A 6,155-nucleotide genomic window follows, 5' to 3' on the forward strand; every position below is an offset into this window, starting at 1 on the left:
ACGTGCTGCTGCCTGGAGAAAAAACAAATGCAGAAAAGGAGGAAAAAAAGGAGAAAAAAGGAGAAAAAAATTTTCAAATCAAACTGGAAATGACTGCCACAAGGAAGCCCCCCAGTAACACATGGTGGCATCTGAAACCTCTCAGTTTCAGGAAGGCTCAGTGGGTTACAAAGGGATGATGCTTCAGTGCAAGCACTGCCTCAGACTCTAGTTCAGAAATCCAGCAAAGAAATGAGGGACTGGGGCCAGAGGGCTGGAAGGATCCAACCAAAATGTAACAATAACTTGTCCAAGCACAGATCAGCACTAAAAATTAAGAAAGCTAAAGGTTTACATAATTAAAGGTGTGGCGGCTCCAGAAAAGTACATGAGCCCACGGGGATTAAGACTGGCCTAGACCAAAAAGGGTTACTTGGTGATAAATAACCCTTAGAAATGGTAATTATGTTATGCCCTAATGTTATTTACTGCCTAATATTGTTCACTGTGACTCCTTTAATTAATCTACCTGACATTCTCACTAACTCTTTCCTTTTATCCTTTGCTGAGATTAAAGGTCCTTTTTATCTTATTGCTTTTATGTTCATTCTTGGGTGAATCCAGTATTAAATTAGATGTCTGTGTGCATTTTGAGCACCTGTGGCACTCACTTTTGGGGTTCACAGCAATCTTATTGCCCCATTTAAAATCATTAGAAATTCCTGACAATCCAACTTTCCTGGTCATTTTGAAAGCAGTTTACACAAGACAGAAGAKCAGTTCCTAAAGTATTACATTTCCCAGTTCACGAAATCCTTTAAAGTGACTGCATCCTTTTAGGCTCACAGAAAGCCTCTGTGTTTTTTCAAATCAAGATTTCTCACTAGGCTCTCAGTCACTCCAAGAAGCTATCTAGCTAAATTACCCAGTAATTTTCCTTTGCTAGTTTGCCCAAAAAAACTCATGAACACCCCACATTATTATTACCCAAGAATGTTTTTTCTCTGTCAGGATATCTTTGAACTGCTTTTAATTACTCTGACTGGTCAAGCTCTCTGCTGACAATGCTCCAGTTCCCTGAAGCAGATCTTCTGATGACTGAGGAAAGAAATAAATAGTATTATTTCACCTTGTAGTAAATTGCCTATGATCAGCCCTATGCTGCAAATCATCATCACATGGCTCTTTATGATCGTGGTGCTGGTTCACCAGAAACATTTTATCCTGTAACACAGACACTCCAAGGCAARTTGAACAAATGACTTGTTTACAAACAGTTTAATGAGGAGTAGCCATGACACACACAACACTTTCCTTTCCCCCTGAAACAAGCACACTTCATATTTTCTTTATACAGGTGATTCCTCTGTGAAGGTCTTTCAAACCTTGCAGCCACAGAACGAATTCACATTCCTTTCTGTGTCTTCCAGAGCCACCCCAGGGAGGGTGTGACCCTGGCTAGTGCTGCCCCCCTCTCCTGGGGGTGTCTCATCTGACTTCAGCCTCTTCCCCCACTTGGGTGCAAACCCAGCTCCCCAAACCCGGCAACACCAGCTCAGCTCCCAGGACCATGCCCAGGGGAGCATTTTCCTGCAGCACTGCTCAAGATCAGACGAAGCTCTCCACGAGCATCCAGCCTCATGTCTCTGCTTTCCTCTTTTGTGATCCCTCTGTCTGCAGCCCTGGAAAATGTGCTTGATTCCACCATCATTCAGAAAATAACCTTCCTTTTCTCACATAAATTAGTTGTCATTTCCCTCCTCTTCATCTGTAATCGTATTTTATGTCTGTATGGTATTTTAACAACTTTAAAGCAAATATAATAACAATTTCTAGGTGTTTTTTTCAGAAAATGTGATGGTGAGCCAGACTGTGGCTCATTCTTTTACCTGGCTTGCTTACCAAAGTAATCTTSTGCTTTGATTTCTAAGCTTTTGGCCAGGATACCTTTCTAGATCTGAGTTAATATAGCACTGGGTGCAAAGGGAGATCTTGCCCGGGGTAGAATGGTTAGACATATATTCTCTGGAAGTACTACTAACAGTAATAAAAATAAAAACAACAACAACAATAATAATAATAATAATAATAACAGCAAAATTTCTTCAAGGATACCACACATGGGGAGTGAGACTGTGGTCAAAGGATAAGTGTTATTAATTTTTTGATGAAATAGTGAGATGCTGTGGTGGAAAAAAAAAGAACAGTTAGAAGATTTTTTTTTTCTCAATTTATGTTTTATCAAACATAATGAAAATTCAGATTCATTTATATTTATGTTTAGTGATTGATTTTGCAATTCTTGTGAGAGTTGTCTATAATGACTCTTCAATTGAGCTGAATWCTTTAACTTACCTAAATGATAATATTTCTGCTATGTATTATCAAACTGTTGAACTAAAATGTGCAGAGACATCAAGAATTTTGATGTAAAACTGCAGCTGTTTGAAAATGTGCAGTGAATGTCATCTTTAGAGCATATTTTGTCATCATCCTGCTGGGCACTTAGGTATCTTCTGTTTTCCATAATCCACRTATCTAAAATATATAAAGCAGAATGAAATTCAGRAAAGACAGACATCAAGCTACTTGCATGACATTACAATTCTACATTACTACTGCCACAATGATAATAGCAAGTACCCCAGGCTATGAGCAGTGATAATCATACTAAGCCTAGCATAGATTCTCACTAAGATGATGATCTCTGTTCTGATGCCTACTGATATTAAACACCAATAAAATTGGGGCCCTTGTTGGGARATACTAATCAAACATATGTTSTGCCACACTGATCTATCTCTACTATTACCATGTAATAATGGTGCTCTGCAAGGCGCAGAGAGCAGTGCACAGCTTGATTCATTTTCCATTATCAGGTAATACACAAATTGAGCTGACTGTAGTATGGAATTTCTGTGCATGAAAAGGGAAGGTAAGAGGTGCACTAGTGTTRAAAAAGAGAAAGGACAAATGGGGAAAGTGTATGCCTGCCAGGGTGAGAAATTGGGGGCTTAGAACCATTAGCTTAGGAAAGACTGTAGTTATTTTTATTGCTTGTATTAACTAYCASTATGTAAGATGACTTGTGACAASGTAAAGGTGATGAATAGAAAAGGCRGCTGCATAGAGCGCTGTATTCCACTGATGTTTACTTACATTTCCATAAAAARTAGAGTAAAGCCTGAACAATTTGCATCCAATTAAGAAATCAAAATGGCAAGGTTAATCCAGAAAGACACTTGGAGCTGCTCTCACTTGATTRCAGCTTCATTTTTCCCATCATTCTCTTATGCTATGAGTACTTGAGTCTCCTGGCTGCAGGCAGAAACAGCTACAGACATAGAAGCTGCATGATTAATGTGCAATGAAGATCAGTTTCATTGAATGCTGCCAGTTGTTCTCAGTTTTCTAGAGCTGGTTCTCTTACATTTGTAAGAGGAAAAACGTGACAAATATCTCCAGGCAAAAAAAGTGAAACAAAGTACACTTGTTAGTAACTTTTAATTCTGCTTGTTAGACGTTGCTTTTCGTTCAATACCTTTTCGTTTAACATCAACAAATTAATGTTATACAAGTTAGTTTCTGATAGGCTATATGAAGATGTTTCATTTTCTGTTTTGTTCCCTTGTTATTTTTAGCTTTTTGAGGCAGTGYTATTCTACATGACTTGGAGACTTTGCCCAGTTTTGCAGTGCTAGTCACAATCTTTACTAACCAATGCATTTTAGATGTTAACATTGCTAGAAAGTGTAAACAGCTATACCCTTGAAAAGCTGAATTAAAAATTTGGCCAAGTTCATGGCTGCAGCTCCTCCTGGGGCCGTAGATGCTTGTCTTAGTTTTGGCACTTTTGATGGAAGAGACTAAAGATGCGAAGCCAGGCAGAAAACAGCAGCTGCAACAAGCCCAGACAGAAAGGATGAGGGGACACGATGATCCTCAGCAAACCGTCAGCTGCTCTGGGCACCAGTTCAGGAACTGGGCAGGGGCTCGGAGCGAGGGCAGCCTCTCTGTGTGGATCCTGTAGGGTCTGATATCAGCCATRGAAATCATCTTCCTTCGGTATCCACATTTCAGCCACAGCTGGTGGAGGAGAACAGGCCCTTACAGGATGTGATTCACTGCTTTTGATGACCCAAGTACCAAGCAGGCACTCCAACAGCATCATTCATACCATTTTTTGTTTCCTTTTTTCCTGCTTTTCTCTTTTGATACCACCATTTATATTTCRATAATGTATAGGTCCATATGCAGAACTCCCTAATTTTTCTGGTTGCACAGTTCCGAGGGAGACCACGTGTTCTTGACACAGAGATGTTTCAGAGGTGTTTCATATTCTGAAACTAACAGCTCAGTAATGTTAGATTCACTATTWTGTCTACTTGCAATAAGTATTTTGGTGCCAAATACCTGATCCAGGCATCTGGATTTAGTCTCAAGGTACCCTCACGAACTTTCATGGAAAAAAACCAGGAGCACCCACATTCTGCAAGATGTTCTCTGTGGCAGTTTTGTACAAAGAAGGGGCAAATTCAACATCGACTTTCTGTTGTCCTCTAGTGCYCACTTATTGAAAAATAAACTTTGCATGGCTGGATAAGAAAGAAAGAAAGAAGCATGAAGTTTAAAAAACCACGAAAGCTCAAACATCTGTTAAAATAACTATATTAATGTTGTTATTTGAACTCATATATTCCCACACAAAGTGCCCCTCATTGTAAATAAAAATACTTATCTGTCCCCCCACAAGAATTTTTGAAGGAAATTGGATTCTCTTCATTAAAAATTGAATCCTGGAAAATATTTGTTGTTAATACKGAAATGCCCATTTTGAAAAATATAATCAATATTTGAAAACTGACTATTTTCCTGTTTTCATTTATGGGAAATGTCAGCATAAAAAAAAAAAGAAATTAAAAACAACCAGTTTTTTTTCTCCTTTCTCAACTTTCCCATGAAAAGCAAATGGTATTTTCCTTCAGCTCTACTGGCAACAGAAATGTCAATATAGAAAGCCTTCAGGCATCAGACTGGGTTTCTCTTCAAAAGCATAAGGTTAATGAGTATATTGAGAATTGTCAGGAACTTACAAAACTGAAGGAACCTCAGATCCATCTGCTGGACTATTTGCTCGATGACTCACAGGAGTGTGAAAGGTTGAATTAGCAGCCCTTCCCTTTAAGGGGATTGATAACACTTGCTGATCTTCTGAAGATCCATCCCTCGCAGAGCTAGATCCAGCAGCTGGCTTCCAAGACATTAGCAATTCCCTGGAAGATGTGTGTAATCTCAATGTTAGAAGGCTTCACTTATCTAGTGAAATTTTCTTATTGATAAATAAAACAAGATATCAGATTTGAGAGGCTTTGAAAATGTGTCATCAGAACCCTTATATTTAAATATAATCCTAAGAAATACTGTGAGTYTATAACAGAGCTGGTAACTTCTTCACCACCACCACCACCACCACCCTGTATTCTGAACTATTATTTGCTTTTCAAAACACTATCTAAAAAACCCAAACCAAAACAAAACAAGAAAACCAACTGCAATATATATATGATTACATGTGCTAATGGATAAAGATAGCCTTTTGGGTGAGAAAATGGTAAAAATGACTGATCTTCAGAACATCCTCTGAAGAACGAAGTTATTGATCTCCGGTTTTGTAGTCTGTGAGATGTTTTTCATAACCCCATTCACATTAAGGAGAAATATTTGTTCTCAGGGGTACCACTTTTGAACAACTGCAGAAGTAGTAGCTGYAAATGTGGAAAAAGATGCCATCTATTCTTCATAAAAGTGTCACTGCCTAGCTCTATGACACAAGACAGCCAATGGTAGAGCCTGGATCAAAACAAAATTCAAGAGGGTATTTTTTTTTTTTTTTAAACTCTACTATATACTTGCATTAATGGATTTCAAACTTCTTTGAAGAATATGGAATGCTTAACAAATAACTTAAATCTTTAYTTTAAAATAATTTTTTTCCTCATATTGTGTGAGTAGCTACAGTGTTCTGTATGCATAGAAAGAGTAGAAATTTAGTACAGTTAGAACAAAGTTATATTTGAATCACASTTTGGCATTTCTCTTTTCCTTCTTAGCTGTATTTTTAATTTAAAACCTGTCTTTGTCTTAAATCACAATGTAAAGCTGCCGTGCTAATCAAT

The 6,155-nt window shown here is 38.0% G+C and overlaps 1 long non-coding RNA gene across 1 annotated transcript; it reads right to left on the reverse strand.

Moving 5' to 3' along the window:
- Window positions 1-871: 871 nt before the first annotated feature.
- LOC130574505 (uncharacterized) lies at window positions 872-5,246 on the reverse strand. The gene is made up of 4 exons (XR_008965441.1): window positions 5,073-5,246; window positions 4,393-4,574; window positions 2,335-2,517; window positions 872-1,661 (listed from the first exon to the last, which is right to left on the reverse strand). It is a non-coding gene; the product is annotated as an uncharacterized LOC130574505 (long non-coding RNA).
- Between the last annotated feature and the right edge of the window lie 909 nt (window positions 5,247-6,155).

This window comes from Malurus melanocephalus, unplaced genomic scaffold (genome assembly GCF_030028575.1).
Source record: "Malurus melanocephalus ecotype Western Australia unplaced genomic scaffold, MMel_1.1 scaffold_3, whole genome shotgun sequence".
Lineage (NCBI taxonomy): Eukaryota > Metazoa > Chordata > Aves > Passeriformes > Maluridae > Malurus > Malurus melanocephalus.